This window comes from Bicyclus anynana, chromosome 18 (genome assembly GCF_947172395.1).
Source record: "Bicyclus anynana chromosome 18, ilBicAnyn1.1, whole genome shotgun sequence".
NCBI classification, from domain to species: Eukaryota; Metazoa; Arthropoda; class Insecta; order Lepidoptera; family Nymphalidae; genus Bicyclus; species Bicyclus anynana.
In genome coordinates, this window is record NC_069100.1 from 15,040,772 (window position 1) to 15,060,917 (window position 20,146).

At 37.9% G+C, this 20,146-nt stretch overlaps 1 long non-coding RNA gene across 1 annotated transcript in view; it reads left to right on the forward strand.

Annotated features, from left to right (window-relative positions):
* Positions 1-20,146, forward strand: part of LOC112055498 (uncharacterized) — a 68,908-nt gene that overhangs the window by 28,055 nt on the left and 20,707 nt on the right. Inside the window, exon 3 of the long non-coding RNA XR_002887506.2 lies at positions 15,737-15,842. This is a non-coding gene — a long non-coding RNA (uncharacterized LOC112055498). The remainder of the gene's footprint in view (positions 1-15,736; positions 15,843-20,146) is intronic.

Below are 20,146 nucleotides of genomic sequence, written 5' to 3' on the forward strand. Positions count from 1 at the left end.
GGCACTCGTAAATGAATACAAAATCAATCGATTTGTCCCCGTTTCCTTCAAATGCATTAGGAATTCACCGGGAGCGGCCATTTTTTTTTATTTCCATAATTTCCGTCCACCCAGGACTATAGCTGTTTTATGAATAAAAAAGATTGTTTTTTTTTAGATTTTTACACACAAAAGTAGGGTAGGATTTTAGACTAGGGAAAACATAAATTAAATTTTATCGCTTTAATGGCTAGCAAACGAGCTTGCGGGTCGCCTGACGATAAGTGATTACCTCGTGTAAATGACTTGCAACACTGGAGGCGCTGCTAATGAGATGTTTCTTTGGTGGCAATAACACTGCATTTCGACGGCCTCCGTGGTGCAGTGGTATGCGCGGTGGATTTACACGACGAAGGTCCTGGGTTTGATCTCTGGCTGAGCCGATTGATGTTTTTTATTTAGTCCAGGTCTGGTTTTGGATGTGGCTAGTTACCATCCTACCAGCAAAGATGTACTGCCAAGCAATTTAGCGTTCCGGTACGATGTCGTGTATAAACCGACAGGGGTGTGGATTTCATCCTCCTCCTAACAAGTTAGTCCGCTTATTCTTGGATTGTATTATCACTTACCATCAGGTGAGATTGTAATTAAGAACTTACTTGTAATGAATACATAAAAGCACTAGCTGACGCCGCATGGTTTTACACGCGTGGTTCCCGTAGGAATAAGGGGATAATATATAGCCTATAGCCTTCCTCGATAAATGGGCTATCTAACACTGAAATAATTTTTCAAATAGGACCAGCAGTTCCTGAGATTAGCGCGTTCAACCAAACAAACAAACTCTTCAGCAATTCCTTTAAGTATTTGATCATCATCATGCTTAGCCAGCCAATGTTGGACATAGTTGGACATAGGCCTCTTGCATGGACTTCCAAACATAATTTCGGACCGCCAGCATCCAGCGGCTCCCTGCATCCCGCTTGATGTCCTCGGTTCAACTAGTAACTGTAGTTCCCTTTCCTGTGGGAATATGGGGCCAAGCTATAACCTATGTTACTCGCTCATAATGTATTTCCATTGGTTAAAATAGGCTGATAATTTTAGTCCACCACGCTGGCATAATCCGAATTGACAGGCTTTACATACGTAGATAATTAAGAAAATTCTCTGTTATGCAGGTTTCCTCACGATGTTTTTCCTTTACTGTTTGAGACACGTGATATTTAATTTCTTAAAATGCACATAACCTCGGATTCGAACCTACGCCCTCCGAATGGAAGCTTGCTAACACAATACGAAGTACGATCTGCAAAACACATAAATTCATAACACAATCACATTTGTATGTTACATCTTACATGTTATTATTTTTATTTGCATAAATGACATGGAACTAAAAGGATCCTTGTTCTTATACGAGATTCATCTAATGGCGAATATTTATGGCACTCGAAAAAATTTCCTCTTTCATCATTACACAACATAGAATAATACTGTGATCTCTGATATTATTTGTTGTCTACGCCTCTCAGTTTCATCCGGGGTTTTTTCCGCTTTCGTGGAAATATGTTAAGTAAAGGATGTGTTATTTGCTAATAAAGTAGCTATCCATTGGTGAAAGAATGTTTATAATCGGTGCAGTGGTTTAGGCCTGAAATGATAACAAGATAAATGGTGTGAGCTCTGAAATTAGTTGTTTTCTTAGCAGTGCGTATTTGCCGGTAGGGTGGTAACTAGCCACAGCCGAATCTTCCCACCAGCCAGGTAAACCATAAACGGCCCAGCCGGGGTTCGAACCCAGGACCTCCGTCTAGCAAATCTACCGTGTATGCAACTTTACAATTTACCCTTTCAACCGAAACAAAGCCTGGCGGGCCGCTAGTAATGTTAGTTTTTCGAAATATAGATTCAGTAGGTACTCGCAAATACTTATGTAGTCATTATGTCTGTATTATTGTTTCCCCATTCCTCCGTCATCCATTACAGCGCGGCCATTTTTAATTCCACCATAGACAAAAGGCGATATTCTCTTTTCGTAATTAAAAAAGTACCCATTGTACACTCCCCTTCAAAAAAAATGGCGCAGAATTGTTGGCGGCATCTGTAGATATCTGGAGATGGGGGTATAAATAGCGAGGAGGTTTTGTTTTGTTGCTAGTCTATGCTCTTTGTGGTGGGGGGACTTAGGGATCTATGGTTGATGGGTATTGAGAGCCGTAATAGCCCAGTGGATATGACCTCGATTCGGGTGTAGGTTCGAATATAGTCCAGAGCATGAACTTTTATGTGTAGTTATGTGCATTTTAAGAAATTAAATATCACGTGTCTCAAACGGTGATGGAAAAACATCGTGACATTCTCTGCGTGTGTGAAGTCTGCCAATCCGCATTGGGCCAGCGTGGTGGACTATTGGCCTAACCCCTTTTATTCTGAGAGGAGACTCGAGTTCAGCAGTGAGCCGAATATGGGTTGATAATGATAAATAATGACGTAATTTGTTTAATCCACATTGCTCATGATCACATGAATTGAAACTTTAAAGTCATTTGCAGCTTCTGAGTCTCTCTCGTAGTAGACTTTACTTGACATTTATACGTTTTACATTGAATTATTTTCTGGTGTAATTTCATAGATCTTGTAGCATGTTTTCTATGAAAGCTATGAAATATTTATTAAGTGAGTTTTGTTGCTTTTAGAAAGTGTAGTTAGTGAATAGTGAAATATAACACTTATTATTTGATGAACCAAAATGTCATGCTAGTTTGGTGGCTAAATCGGTTGTCTGTAAAGTCGGTTTGCATTTTCAAAAGAAAGTGCTTGTTTTTCTAAAATACTGTTTACTGTTTTACTGACGTGGGGGTCCTAAGACCTCTTTGCACTAGAAAGCGCAGGTCGGCCAGACTGACGACATCGAGCGAGTTGCATGGATTCGCTGGATGCAGGCGGCTCAGTATTGTGATGTTTGGAAGTCCCTACAAAAGGCCTATGTCCTGCAGTGGACGTACATCGGCTGCAATGATGATGCTATATTCATAAACTTCAATTTCAAATAAGACGTGTCACAGGCGAAAAGTTCGCCGACGAGTGTGAAATACAAGAATCGCGCCGCAAATGTGTCATCTTTTTCCGTCAACTATGTACATAATAGTTAAAAATAATAACTTTAAAAACGTTTAAAAATTATTTTCATGACCTCAGTACCTTAGCAAAAAACTATTTAGATAAATCTTGGCAATCATTTTGGAACCACTCAAAAACCTTTAAAGGTAAATTTTATGCCTTTATTCAACCAGATAAATCCTGGTTCTTTCCCCATAGGTATGCTGTCAGATGGGTTACCTCCACAATATCCCGTTAAGGCTTGGTCATGCCTGTACACCTGTCCACTTGAACAAAATTAGAGTGAGAGATCACTCTCTGTGCGAATGTGGTTTGGACGAAGGCTCAGTTTCCCATATCCTCTTCTCTTGCCCTAAACTTCTCCACCCCCTATATATGATGTTCTCCTTCCTAAATTCCCACTAACAAACTACACTAACAAAAAAAATCCGCTATTTATAGTGTTAAAATTAAGCTGATTAATAATTAATTCTTGATTCCCAGCTTACACCGATTAACCTCTGAAAGTGTGTCTTCCTTACCACGCGACATTGGCGAAGTAAATTGTACCCAGTTGGTACTGCCATAAAATCAAAAATTGAATAACTTTTTATCCATTGTACAACATTAAATTTAGCAAAGTACCGCACCATTATATTCAATATGTATGTAAAAGTTAACGGTCGCCAACATTTAGCATAAACTGTTGCAAAACAAACCCTTTCAACGACACTGTGCAGATTTTATCAAGATAGCGATCCGCTAATGGTTGAGTTGAAAACCTGGCATTACGGTCGACTTAGCGTAAATGCGTTGTTTGCGGACGACAATCGGGTTTTGTGTAGGAATTAAAGTGCTTTTTTTTTGCGAACGCTCACTAAAATGTCGAGTTTGAGACTTTAGAGTGCAGGGAAATGTGGTTGAGATCTCGAGTGCTGTGACGGATTTGCATTGGAATTAAACTGCATTGAGTGTACTCTTCTCCCATACGATATATAGTTGGGGAGCCAGGGATGTTAAATTTGCTGTTATTAAAGCGTCATGGGGACAAGTTAGCCCTTGACTACAGTCTTACCTGATGATAACTGATGATGCAATCTAAGACTAACTTGTTAGAAGGAGGATGAAAATCTACACCCTTTTCGGTTTCTAAACGACATCGTACCGGAACGCTAAATCGCTTGGCGGTACGTCTTTGTCGGTGGTAACTAGCCACAGCCAAAGCCTCCCACCAGCCCAAACACATTTGGTAGATTAAATGATACGAAAAAAAATGGTTACTTCGCCTAATTCGATAAATTAACGGAAAATTTTAGCGATTAATTAGGAGATTATTTCCTTCAAAATAAATAAATAATTATTCGCGCTCGTAACTCGAGAACGAAAATATAAGGGTTTTATTTGGTAACTTTGGGACCCTCCCATTCCATTACATTACGCTGAAATCTTGAAAATTACGATTTTCGAAATGCACAGCTTTTAGTAATTAACTAGTTTTTTGACGGCTTCCATGGCGCAGTGGTACGCGCAATGAACTTACAAGACGGAGGTCCTGGGTTCGATTCCCGGCTGGACCGATTGAGGTTTTCTTAACTGGCCCAGGTCTGGCTGGTGGAAGGCTTTGGCCGTGGCTAGTTACCACCCTACCGACAAAGACGTACCGCCAAGCGATTTAGCGTTCCGGTAAGACGTCGTGTAGAAACCGAAAGGGGTGTCGATTTCATCCTCTTCCTAACAAGTTAGCTCGCTTCCATCTTAGATTGCATCATCACTTACCATCAGGTGAGATTGTAGTAAAGGGCTAACTTGTAAAGAATAAAAAAAAACTAACCTACATAATTATCCTTATCTGACGTACTGGTTGAGTATTTCTGAAGTTATTTTTTTTTTGTTTGCTCTAAACGTACCCACCAAATTAAGGGCATATAGTCCCTTATGTTTATCTGCCGCGCTCGAGTAACTACAAAAATACCCTCTTCGGCTCCTTTACTAAAATGACTGAACTGAAATAATAATCCACGTTATAAGTCTGTTACGCTTTCACGCCTAAACTAATGAACTGATTTTAAAAGTTCATTTATATCTATACTTATATTATAAAGCTGAAGAGTTTGTTTGTTTGTTTGATTGAACGCGCTAATCTCTGGAACTACTGGTCCAATTTGAAAAATTCTTTAAGTGTTAGATAGCCCATTTATCGAGGAAGGCTATAGGCTATATTATCCCTGTATTCATACGGGAACGGGAACCACGCAGGTGAAACCGCGCGGCGTCAGCTAGTAGGTTAATATAACTCTTCCCATAACTTCGTTGTGGGGTAAATAAAATAACCCATCATCAATACATACACTATGTTGTAACACTTCTAAGTGAAGTGACCCCTCATCAGTCAGTCATGGGGTGCACCAGCGGGGAGTATCGAGTGTTTCCTGTCTCAATTTGAGTTTGAAATTCACTGTGTCATCCTCTTTTGAGTTTCACAACTCATTGTATTTTATGGATGTTTGTTACTCTTTAACACCGCAACTATTTAACCGATTTGACTGAAATTTGGAATTTGAATAGATTTTACTCTGGATTAATACATAGGCTACTTTTCATCCCGGAAAAATCCATGGTTCCCAAAGGATTTGTGAAACACTAAATTTCACGCGGACGGTGTCGCGGGCGTTCGCTAGTTATGATGTAAGTGCAGTAAGTTGAAAATTACAGCCGAGGCGATATTGTAAGCTCGAGCCGTAATTTTGCGAGGAAACACACTTTCTGAAAATGAATTTTCATCTTTGCAGGTTTTCCATATGATGAAATTTTGATACTCTTGTCATTTTTGTATAGCGAAGTGCGAGCATAACCTTTTTTTTAGGCAAATGCACCAAAAACAGCCAGTATTACTCATAAAGTAAATTAATAATTTTGCGTTTATATTGCGTGATACAGATAAATGGTTGTCATTTATTATCAAATATATTAAAATGAAATAATTAGTTTTATATTTTTTTATTATATTTTATCTCACAAACTTAATTTTATTCATTAAATGTTGAGGACTTTTTGCCATAAAAACTTGAATAATACACCGGGCTAAGCTTCATAATAACCCTGCTGGTTTACCAACTGCTAGTTCCGTTCGGTTACTAGGCTATTAATTTTAAAAAGATCCTTACTGTCAGAGTTTGGAGTTGGATTGTGATTTTCAAGTGACTCGTTCAAGTGACTGTCCTTATTCGAACAATCAGAAACCAACATGGCGGCCAGGGGGGGCGCATGCGTCTCACGCGGGCGGGAACCGGCGCGATTGGCTGCTTCCTGCCGCAAATTGAACGTTACGGACGTCCGTCGCGCGCGTTCCTATTTTAAAATAGAGATTCGATATTTAAACTCCGTAATCGTTGTCGTTTGCGTGTGTGTGAGATTCGTTTTTTTTTGGAATTTGTGTTATTCTGTTCTTTATTTGAATGACAAGTTGGTGTGTGTCAAGATTATTTTTTGTGTTCTTTATTCAAATATGTCGTGCAAAATGGGCCAGTTTCACTACCTGAAATGTCGGACAATGTAACCGTAAGTTTTGTCACTTTCATACTTTATGTCAAATTAGCTGACGCCGCACGGTTTCACCCGCTTTCCCGTAGGAATACGGGGATAATATATAGCCTATGGCCTTTCTCGATAAATGGGCTATCTAACATTGAAAGAATTTTTCAAATCGGACCAGTAGTTCCTGAGATTAGCGCGTTCAAACAAACAAACTCTTCAGCTTTATAATATTAGTATAGATGACGAAGGCACAATTTATGAATATCCTATTAGACACATATGAGAAGGTGGTGAAAAAAAACCCTAAATGTTATATGATAATATGAGTATTCTAGTCACAGAGTAACCAGAGTGAGTCGTTACAAGCAACGGACTGAAGCCGGCGAAACCCATTAAAAAAAAAAACAAACGTCACTCTTTTCCTTGACAACCGCTTATACAAACTATTTTCATAATTTATATTTCAAAATTTAACACTAATAACAATCACTTAAATGAATATAATAATTAATTAATAATTACCAATATTTCCAATAAAAAATACTCCAACTTATTTTTTTAGTTTTTGTGAACAGTTTTTAATTTTTTTTGAATAATATTGAAAAAAATTACTGATTCGACGCTTCTTGTCGTACTGACTCGGGAATGTATTACTTTTTGAATTTTGTACATGGAGCGGCTACGACACCTTGGAGTTCCGTACGCTCCATCTGTATATTATTGATTAATCTGTGATACTAGTCAAGACTATCGCAGACTACTTATGTAATAGACATCTATGAAGCGAACTGAAAAGTGACAGAAATTGATTAAATACTTGCGTTCATCCACAAACAGTAATTTTAGGAATAGGTTCTTGTGACAGCCCTATTAAAGGCACTCCGACATGGGCATTGGTTATCTCAACTTACAACCGTCCTCAGTTAATTATGATGTTTTTCTATCCTTTTGACAAGGAAAAGACAGGGACGAACTGAGTTAAACACTCCTTCAAAGAAAGTAATTATAACTTATTTGCGACAGGGGTTGTTAAGAACCCTTAAGTCATAGTTAGTTATCACTTGCTAATTAAGACGAAACTATGTTTTTGATAAATAAGTACATCTATTTGAGCTTTAATAATAATGAGTAGATTCGTTATTAGTTTAACTCGATGGTTGAGTTGTTAGCTTATGTGGCTTCGGATCACGAACTCTTGGGTTTGATCCCTGAGTTGGGTTGTGAAATACTGAACTTTTCTTTCATCTAGATTTTTTTAGCAAAATTTTCAGCCCGCAATGGGAAAATTGCTGGTGTTACACCCTCGTGTCTCGGAGATACGTTAAACTATAGATCCGGATCATTATCATTAGGTAATAATTATCTGATGTAAAAAAAATGCAATCTGAAAAAAAAAAATTGAGTACATTTTATAATTTTATATTTTTATTTGATTATTTGCTATTAAATTTTAATTTTCTTTTTATTCTGACTTAAATATAAATTGTTGTATGCTAGAAATGACAATGTATGTGTTCTCAGCAAATAAAGAATTAATTTAAATTGATAGTAGTCATTGTAGAATTTAACATTAAGTATCTCCCCAATCCCGCCAACGCGTATTGTAGCAGCGTCGTGGGTCTAAGCTGCATATTCTCTATCCTGTAAAGAGGTTGGTCTTGCTACAGTGAGTCGTTAAAATAAGCTGATAATGATGATGGTATATTATGTTAACTAAGTATATATATTATAGCTGACGCCGCGCGGTTTCACTCGCGTGGTTCCCGTTCCCATAGAAATATGGGGATAATATATAGCCTATAGCCTTCCTCGATAAATGGGCTATCTAACACTGAAAGAATTTTTCAAATCGGAACAGTAGTTCCTGAGATCAACGCGTTCAATCAAACAAACTCTTCAGCTTTATAATAATAGTATAGATTATACTAGGTACCTATATATATTTCAGCGTAATAAATAGAAATTTATTTAGTTAACACGTTCGCTGCGGCACTGGCATTTCTGTACTTTCCTCTCTTCTAAAACTTCATGTGGTGTGGTACGAGGTCCGTCAACCTCGTAACTCTCGAAGACGCTAGGTGTATTATCATTTGAATCATTAAATACTTAATAAATAATTTGCATGCCAAATTGGCAAGATACATTTACCATCTACATCTACCGACCACCTGTATTTAAATAATGCATGTATCTGCAAATAAATAAATTGATTGACTGATTGTACGAGGTCAATTGACCTCGTACCGCAGCGAACGTGTTAAAAAAACGTTAAAGAACTACAGACAGTCGCTGTAACTACGACAGAAGTACGACAGTTACATAAGCGTTAAAATACAGCATCATTCGCGACTAGAGATTTGAATGCGACAAGAGAGAAATTAATTTTCGCGCGCGGTGCACAAAGATCTCCGCATAATCATGGCGAGGGAAAAAGAAATGCAAATATGCGACGACAAAGCGATGATAGCGCGGCTTAATTACGAACTGTAATTTTGGAAATGGGCCCTTGTGACAGCCCTGGCAGGGCCACTCCGACATGGGCCGTTATCAACATAAATCTAATTAAAATAATTCTTTAGGCATCACTATTAATGTATGGAACATCATGTCTTCTCTTACAAGAGAGAGATTTTTAATTTTTAGGACCTTCGGGGGTTTTAAGCAAAAAATAATTTGAACTTATTAAAGCTTTTGTTATTTAGTGAAATTGTATGTGGATAACTTAACGTTTATTCAGTCACTAGCTGACGCCGCGCGGTTTTACTCGCGTGGTTCCTGTTTCCGTAGGATAAGGATCCTCGATAAATGGGCTATCTAATACTGAAAGAATTTTTCAAATCGGACCAGTAGTTGCTGAGATTAGCGCGTTCAATCAAACAAACAAACAAATAAACAAATTCTTCAGCTTTATATATTAGTATAGATTCAAATGTTGATTACTTTTTTTTAGTCTATACAAGTTAGCCCTTGATTACAATCTCACCTGATGGTAAGTGATGATGCAGTCTAAGATGGAAGCGGGCTAACTTGTTAGGAAGAGGATGAAAATCCACACCCCTTTCGGTTTCTACACGGCATCGTACCGGAACGCTCAATCGCTTGGCTAAACTTCATTGAGTGATGCTATATGAATACAGTAGAACTAAGTATGGCGGTACTATTTACTTCTCTGTGTGAGGTCTGTCACAAAAATTACATTAAAAGATAGTAGTCAATATTTATCGTTAACTTGTAGTTAAAAACAATTTCAATAAAGTGCTGTAGCAATGTGGCACGTCGATTCTCTTTCTAAAAACGCTAACGCTTCGGAAACAAAAATATATATATGGGAATAACGGATCCGATCGATAGAAAGAAAGAAAGAAAATATATTTATTACTACATTATGCCACACATCACAATGGGGATGATGACTAGGTTTGAATATATTGATTTTTATGATACATTCGGGTAAATACGGTCATTTTTAACTAACTTATATATATAAAGCAAACATTGTCTGGATATTTGCAAAATAAATGAGATTATAAAATTTCAAAATCTATTAAATTTTTTTTATCGTAATTAGATGAAAATTCATATAGTTTTAGCTTCCTTACATTAAATGTGATATTTTTCAATATGTGAACTATAAACATAAACGCACAAATAACAAAGATATTAGTAATTTTGTTTGTACGCTCATACAAATCTAACGATCATTACATTACTTACGACGTCATTAGTTCGTGCCATTTTGTATGGGGCGTTTTTCAGGGATCCGCGGCAGCGTCGCAAATCTGACCCTTTGAATCCCTGCAGCTCCGAAAGTAATGATCGCAGATACCCTGTTTCTTTTACAAAATTACTTTACTATTAGCGTACTCTTAATTTATATACAATTTAAAAAACTGTCATCATCCCTATTATTTAAGAATAATACCCTGCGATATGTGGCATAACCTAGAAAAAGGTCCTACCCCAGCATATTGCTATATGCTCCCCATAATCGAAGAACATACAGCGCTGATTTTCAGCTAGATAATAATCGATAACTTGATCACGTGGCCTGTCGATAACGAATTTAAATAAAAAGCATTACTACATGATCAGTATTATAGTATAGTACAAGCATGAGTTATCGCTAACTTGCAGTTAAAATCAAGCCCAATACAGGTTTCCTTGTTGACTTACGGAATCCTAATAAAAAAAAACAATGACAACGCACTCATAATTACAAGCTGTATTTTTGGAAATTAGACCTGCTGACAGCCCTGTTAGGCCCAATCTCGCTTTATCTCTATTACAAGGGCCCAGCTATCTCAACTTTCAGCCATTGTCGGTTATGATGAATTTTAATCTCCAGTTTTATCTGCGATGGTAATTTTGAAGGCCCTTTCAAAGCGCTTTCATGTTGTTAACGTCTGTTTGTGAAAAAAATAAAAACTTGCTTGCGTTTATCTATTTGTAGTGTGACCAGCGTGGTAGATAGTAGCTTCTTTTAGATTATTTTTATACTAGAGTTGCTCTAGTATGAAAATACCTGTGTAACCAGACGTTCCTTATTTCATAAAAGCTGATTAATGCCATTATAAGTTTTTTTTTGGGTTTATCATGATGTCCTTTACCTTATCTCACGTAAATAGTATCGGCAAAATATGTCAATCTCCTTCATTCTCCTCTATTACTCGGCGTCGTCATCAACCCATATTCGGCTCACTGCTGAGCTCGAGTCTCCTCTCAGAATGAGAGGGGTAAGCCAATAGTCCACTAAGCTGGCCCAATGCGGATTGGCTTCACAAACGCAGAGAATTAAGATAATTCTCTGGTATGCAGGTTTCCTAACGATGTTTTCCTTCACCGATTGAGACACGTGATATTTAATTTCTTAAAATGCACACAACTGTAAAGTTGGAGGTGCATGCCCCGGACCGGATTCGAACCCACACCCTCCGGAATCGGAGGCAGAGGTCATATCCACTGGGCTATCACGGCTCTCACTCTATTACTCGTCAATGATAAACTCCCTTTGCACATATGTCTTCTTTTACACACTCCAGCCATCTCTTCTTTGGCCTTCCTGTTTCAAATTCACCATTATTTTGGTAATATAACTTTCATTCATCCGCCATTACTTACATGTCAATACCAAGCCTTACCTATACCTTCTACTCCTCATTTTTTCTGTCACTGGCGCTACTTTCAGACTTCTATTATACACATTCTTTTTTTTTATTCTTTACAAGTTAACCCTTGGCTTCAATCTCACCTGATGGTAAGTGATGATGTAATCTAAGATGGAAGCGGGCTAACTTGTTAGGAGGAGGATGAAAATCCACACTCCATTTGGTTTCTACACGACATCGTACCGGAACGCTAAATCGCTTGGCGGTGTCTTTATCGGTAGGGTGGTAACTAGCCACGGCCGAAGCCTCCCACCAGCTAGACCTGGACCAATTAAGAAAACCTCAATCGGCCCAGCCGGGGATCGAACCCAGGACCTCCGTCATTAAATCCACCGCGTATACCACTGCGCCACGGAGGCCGTCTAAATTCCTTATTATGTCTATTCTTGTCGCACCACACATCCTTCTCAACATACGCATTTCGTTGGCAGGCATTCTCCTACTATCCCTTGTTCCGCCCAAAATTCTGATGCATACAGCACTACAGGTCTTACAATCTTTTTGTATATTTTACCCTTAAGTTTAATTTGAGCATTTGAGGATTAGTAATAATGTCCTCACGCCAAACGCTTAGCTTTGTCAAAACTCGCAACCCTTTGCTAAAGGGCGTTAAAAATCTTTGACGGTATTTTTCATATTTTTATTTTATTTTCATAGTAGGTATGTGTAGTTTGTCACTGTCTCGTTGGTCCGGTGGTTAGCCTATGTGTTTTCAGATCACGAGGTCCTGGGTTTGACACGTATCCTGGGCTACGACATACTGAGTTTCTTCTTCTAAGTTTTCGTTAAACTTTGTTCAGTTAAAATTCTCAGTCCACAATTGGTGGTAACATAGCCTGTGCCTCGGAGACACTTTAAGCCGTTAGTCATTCTCAAAGCCCCATATCTTCTCTTCTATAAGGAGGGTGGTCTAGCCTTGATGAATTAATTAATGATGAATGAGTGTTTATTAATAATCACATAATTATCTCAAACGGTAAAAGGAAAAAAAAACATCGTGAGGAAACCTGCATACCAGAGAATTTTCTTAATTCTCTGCGTGTGTGAAGTCTGCCAATCCGCATTGGGCCAGCGTGGTGGACTATTGGCCTAACCCCTCTAATTCTGAGAGGAGACTCGAGCTCAGTTGACCGCCGAATATGTGTTGATAATGATGATGAATGATGAGTGAATGATGCCAGATGATTTACCAAAACCTTTGCCAAAGTCAGATGTATACGAGTGATCTTACCAAGGCTCCTTGAGACCTCAGGAATTGGTAATACGGCAGTGAGAAGCGTGTCCTATCTCAACCAATCTATCTTATGTAAATTTTCATTCCTTAAAAACACTGCGATAGCATCGACTCCTGCCTAATTGTGTATTAATATGGAAATTTTATTTTTATCTGTGCCGAGGCGATGCTCCATTTGGTAGCTTATTTGGCTAATATATTATAAGACTAGCGGACGCCCGCGACTTCGTCCGCCCTTAGACCTCTTTAATCCAGCCCTTACAGTAGTATCGCTGTAAAAATGTAGTTCCCGTTTTTCCAACATTTCCCTTCACTGCTCTTCTCCTATTGATCGTAGCGTGATGGAAAGTATACTATAACCTGCCCAGGAGTATGAAGAATAATTGTACCAAGTTTCGTTAAAATCCGTCTAGTACACGCGGGTGAAACTGCGCGGCGTCTGCTAGTATCCTAATATTTTTGAAACTACAATGAACTAAGAGAATTTTTAATTCGTTAGCTCCAGAGTTTACCCCTACAATACCACAAACTTTACCTCTTTTTATTATGATTATAGAATATAGATTTATATTGTCATAAATTAAAAGAGGTACTCGTATGTAAGAGATTTTTATATCAATAATATTTTCATCTTAATATATAAATGCGAAAGTCACGAAATATCGAAAACTGCTTGAAGTACAAAGCTAAAATATGGCAGGGAGGTAGTTTATAATTAGTAGGTATCCACTAAGAACGGATTTTGCGATATAGCCGGATTAAAAAGGTCTAAGGACTGACGAAGGCGCGGGCGTCTGCTAGTATCTTTTATTGGCGTTTTTTTTTGTGCGGAATGGTCAAATCATGCTCAGACATTTAGAAATCAGTTCTCAGTGTGTATCTGATATCTTTATTCAGCAGCATATCTTGAGAGGGATGGAGAATAAATATCCGGGACCCGTATTAATTTTACATTACCCTACGCTCTGTGCTCGTAACTCTAGGGTGACTAGTACTTCCGGTGTCTCGGGACAAAATTAGAAAAAATAAAAAAAAAACAACGTTTTTTTTATAAGAAAAATAAAATGTTAGCAAGTTGGTTATTTGTTAATAATTATATACAACCAGCCTAGGCTTAGAAGGATCCATATCGGAAAGTAGTGTGCGTCGTAATCAAATAATCTTCCATAATATAGTCTCAATACGCGTCATGACTTTTTTCATTGCCACAACGCGTTGTCATCGAATAACACGACAACCACGACACGAATTTTGCTATATGTTATTTCTGTGCTTGCCATAATGCGTCGTGCGCATTTTATTAGAGCCACAATGACCACAACGCGCTGTGAGCTATTTTTCTGCTCACTGAGCGTTTTCGATCTTTGAGCGTAACATATACATAAGAATGCCTGTGTAATATATTATTTTTGATATTCTGTTGTCCTTTGAACGTTTAGTTAATAATATTTAGAAAAGAAGAAAGGAAAGTTCATTTTAAATACACATCACACAAAAGAGAGAAAAAAAACAATAATTAGAATAGTTTACAACTACCATGAATACCTAATTATTGCTAGCAATATTTACTAATATTCACCACACATATCGCTTATTACCCCAATATTTACCTGTCTTATAGTAAGTAATGATGGAGATATGAGTACTCATTGTTGTCAACAAACCCTAAGATACGCAGCACGACACACATAAACAAAAGAAAGACAAATATCGACCAATAGTGGAGGACTCGAATATGTCGCTCTCTTTCGTTTTATCTAATTCTTTAACCAATCATCAAATCAAATCTTATTTTTTATGAAAATTCCGAGTCGCACTTGACCGAAACGTTACTATGCCATTATTGTTCTCATAACAAAAAACGACCTGAGACAATTTTTCTGCATCTCTTAGTTTTATGATCCCTCCTCATCTGCCCTACTTTTATAAAAGACTGTTTAATAGACGGCGTTTGTGTCTACGACCTTTGTTATTTCACTCAAATTACGTTTAGTACCTACTTAGTTTATTTATCGACTAACTGTACGGCGCAGTTTTACTTGCGTACAATTGTCATGCAAAAGCCTTCCTCAATTAATAGGCTATCCAACACTGGAAGATTTTTTCAATTTAAACTAGTAGTTTCTGAGATTAGCGCATTCGACCAAACATATTCTCTTCAGTTTTATATTATTGAGTATTTTCAGGTATCACTTATCTAATTTTAAATATTCTTATCATTTATTAAATTCATCATTTTGTCAATTTACCGTTAATATAATTAAAAAGTTTTTTTTTTAACATCTGTATAAGTTTTAATTTTTATATATTTGTCAGTGGTTAAAATAACAAAAAATAAAATGGGGAAAAACTAAAAGGAATCTGCGAATACTGAAAAATCCCAATGTGTAATTTTGTTTAGTAATTCATTGTTGTAACAAGTTCAACGACACAGCTATTACTAAAATATAAATATTTGAATAATAATAACCACCTCTCTCTCTCATTCATTGATTTGATTTGTTATCGGTCATTTGTCCGAAAAGTTTCTGAGGCTTTAAAACCTATTTTTTTTTAATCTATTCATAATAAAGCAACAACAACAAAAAGTTGCCTTTACAGAAAATAAAGTTCAATTTACGTCCGTCCGTAGTGACAAAACTAATGGTCACCCCAAAAACTGCCCCTGCGTTTCGAATATAGAATTTGTTTTCAATACGCTATTCCTTTTGTTTGGTCGCAGACGTACGCACGTGTTCGCGCGACGCGAGGCGAGATCGAGTTCACGTCGAGATGAGATCCGATCGACATTGGAGCACATGGTTGGGGAGACGTTATGAAAAGATTTGGTAAGTACTTAAATATTTATCTTTTTATTGGTATTTTTCGGATATTCTTTTGTGGAGACCTCAAAAACCCATGACTTGCATCAAAATACTTTTGAGTATATATATAATAGTAATTTTGAAATTTTTAGTTTTTTTGTTATTCGTTTTCTAATCTCATTATTAAATGTCAGGTATCTAGAACAATTTATCGTTTCAATTCGTCGGTTTTTAGCAAAATAAATAAAATTCAACCTCTCGCGACGCGAAGGACGCGACTCCATATGCGTATAATTCTGTTTTTACAAATCCCGCGGGAACCATGAATTTTTTGCTCCAAGAGCCTATTTTTTGCTCCAAGGTCCAATTTATCTCTATACCCAATCGAATCAATTCAATAGTTTAGTTTTGAATTTCAAAGACACGGAATTTTTAATATTAACTATGGAAGTATGGATTTTATTATCGCGTTTAAACGCCCCGCTCGCGCTTGACCGTTACAATTATTTAGCGAACGCTTAACCCTTCCGTCACAGCGTCCAATTTGTGCGCTGCCTCATAACAAATGGTGTAAAATTATTAGCTATTCACAACCCCCATTAGTCAACGTCGGGTAACCGGCTCACTGTTACTGCTAATATTGCTTACGACTGTCATTATATTACGCATTCGCGGGTTATTTTGGATATTTTGAGTGCATACTCTTTGGCGAAGGCTTTCTTAAGTCAGCCACTGACCATCAATTATTCTCACGATCCTGCAGTAACGGCTGGAACTTTGTGTTGGTCGCTGCGTGAATGACGGCTCGAATTAACGCAAAGTATGTATAATTCCTTCCCACGAGTTTGCAGCGATTGACCGTTTGTAGGGACGTAATAGTCTAAAAAACGCCATAAAGTTAGTGTCTCGGTGAAAAACCATCAAAATTAGTTTGTTTTAAGTTGGTCTGGATTACAGGCATTTTTAAAACATGTACAATGACTATTTGTAGAGACTACTACTGGTTTGAAAGGCAGATTAAAAAGTGGTATTCAAAATTATTAGCATTACAATCCCCATAAGTCAACGTCGGGTAATTCGCTTAGTGTCAATATTGTTTACGGCTCTCACTAAGTTACTCAACCATAGGTTATTTTACATATTTTGATTGTTGTAAGTTGCCGAATCGAAGGCTTTCTAATAGTCCAAAAATACCATAAAGTAAAATTTCGTTTGTCAAAATTTCTAAGTCAAAATTACAAGCACTTTTGAAACATCAAGTCTTGACTATTTGTAGACTCTTCCACCAGTTTACAAGGCAGATTCTGCTGAGAAGAGTAATAATTTCTCATCAATATCTACGTAAACGTATAACGGTTAAATTTGTTTGATTTGAATAATCCTTTCGCCTATGAAAAGGCAGATTGTCCGTTACGATTCGGTCTAATATCAGCCACTGACGATCAAATAAGCTCACATGCCTGCAGCGCTAACGGCTTGACAGCCGATAAAACTGATCGTGTGTTGGTCATGATGTACACGAACAGTTTTATCGGAGTTCAAGCCGTGAGCACTGCAAGCATGTGGGCTTATCGGATGGTGAGTGGCTAGCATTAGTTGTATTGCGCTAAAGAGCTAAGTATGTATGATTTTCTGTATCTTCCGGTAAAAGTCAAATTAAAATCGGTTGAGCCGTTTCAGAAATTATCCCAAATAAAACAGATAGTAGTTTAAAAAAAATATATGTGTCAATATCGTTTTAATAACTATAAGCACTTGAGAAAGTACATATTTCGTAATCACAGATAATCACTTATAATATATTGATAACTAGCGGACGCCCGCGGCTTCGTCTGCGTGGAATTCAGTTTTTCACGAATTCTACAGGAATCATGGATTTTACCGGGATGAAAAGTAGCCTATGTGTTAATCCAGAGTAAAATCTATTTCCATTCCAAAATCGCTTCAATAACCGCAGCGTAAAGGAGTAACAAACATACTTACACACACACAAACTTTAGCCTTTATATTAGTGTGAAGTGTGATAGTTGCATGGAACAAACATGGATTTTATAAAATTGCAAAGATCTGGTTACGTAGGCTCTCGCTTGCATCTCGTCAGAAATGTAAACTCCAATTCGCGATATCCCCCAACCCCCCTGGTATGAACACGTGCTAACTGGGTGGGTTAGGGGGGGTCAATTTAGCCGGACTATTGGACGAGGATGTGTCCCGTCCTCTTTATTATTACGCGCCTTTTTATGTGCACGCGGATGTACAAACGACCGGATGTGGCATTCGACCTTAGTTTGTAATGTATAGTATAAATAAAAGTGCTGATGACTTCGGAATGCCGTATCCGATGTTTGAGCATTGCATATCGAAGGTTTGTTTAACCCCAAAAATTTTTAAAACACATTATTGTTTATCAATACGTACGGATTTACGTAAATAGACCTTTAAAACGATGGACTTTTAATTTAAATTTTAAATGTTTACCCTCTTTTATGCTGACGACAAAAAGTAAAGTCTATAGACAGACGGACAGACTTTTTATTCTTTACAAGTTAGCCCTTGACTACAATCTCATGAGGATGGAGGAGGAAAATCCACACTCCTTTCAGTTTCTACACGACATCGTACCGGAACGCTAAATCGCTTGGCGGTACGTCTTTGTCGGTAGGGTGGTAACTAGCCACGGCCGAAGCCAGATCAGCCAGACCTGGACAAATTAAGAAAATCTCAATCTGCCCAGCCGGGGATCGAACCCAGGACCTCCGTCTTGTAAATCCACCGCGCATACCACTGCGCCACGGAGGCCGTCAATAATAGGGTACCGTTTTGGGTAAGAAATCCTAAAAGTATGTTACGCTATTAGAGTGAATACACAATTTCTAAGTAAGAGTAAGACTAAAGCCTCCGTGGCGCAGTGGTATGCGCGGTGGATTTACAAAACGGGTCCTGGGTTCGAACCCCGGCTGAGCCGATTGAGGTTTTCTTTTTTTGTCCAGATGTGGTGGAGGAAGCTTCGGGTGTAGTTAGTTACCACCCTACCGGCAAACGTACTGCCAAGCGATTTAATGTTGTGTATTAGAAACCGAAAGTTGTGGATTTTCATCCTCCTCATAACAGGTTAGCCCGCTTCTATCTTATATTGCATCATCACTTACCATCAAGTAAGATTTATTCTTTCCAACAGGTAGAGAATAAAAATTAATTCCTCTTAAATCCCATCAATTACGCATTATTGTAGTCAAATCGCAAGCCATATCGACTATAAAACTGTAGCTTATAAAAAAAGCTCTCATCATCATCATCACCATCATCATATCAGCCGATGGACGTCCACTGCAGGACATAGGCCTTTTGTAGGGACTTCCAAACATCACGATACTGAGCCGCCTGCATCCAGCGAATACCAGCGACTCGCTTGATGTCGTCAGTCCACCTGGTGGGGGGTCGGCCAACACTGCGCTTACTAGTGCGGGGTCGCCATTCCAGCACTTTGGAAAAAAGCTCTAAGTTATCGTAAATGAAATAAAACCCGCCACATCTAGGGGGTCGTGAGCTCGGACCGCGCCCGGGGGTGTGACCCCACATTAACTCGGTCACAGTTCGAGGGCGAGTACTCACTAATTAACCGTGAGCTGATCATTGGCTCGCCTTCAGTTCACTGCCTCGTGGACCAGTGCTTGACACGTTGTAACATTGGGGTTCGAGTCCCAGCGCTAGTTATACTTCTATGAACAGACAGCGCTAAAATATTTTAATAAAAAAAAATACAACCGACTTCAAAACCTAAAAACGTACACACTAAACTAAAAAGTGAAAAATAACATCATAATATGTTCTACTTGCTGATCAGTATGAAGGCGGTGCTAAGCCGGTGATGTATTAATTCAAGCCATGTGAGAATATCTTATTTATTTAGATTTTGCAGACAGTGTTGTTTCATGTGGTCCTGTCAGAAATGGCTATTATGATGTTATTTTTCACTTTTTAGTTTAGTGTGTACGTTTTTAGGTTATGAAGTCGGTTGTATTTTTTTTCATTAAAATTTTTATTATTTTTCCATTTTTAGTGTAAAATTCCATCTCAAACGAATACATCACAGTACACCTAATGACAGTCACAACCCATCTTAGTACAAAATTCTCAGCAATACAAATTAATCAGGCCCAAGCACAAGTTAGCTACCGTAAACCGTTAAGGAGTTCCTTTAATTGACCTTGGTCTTCATCATCAGACCCCTAAATGACAGTCAAAACCTGTCTTTGTGGAAAGTTCTCATTAATACAAATTAATCAAGCACAAACACAAGGTAACTGCTGTAAATCGCCGAGGAGTTC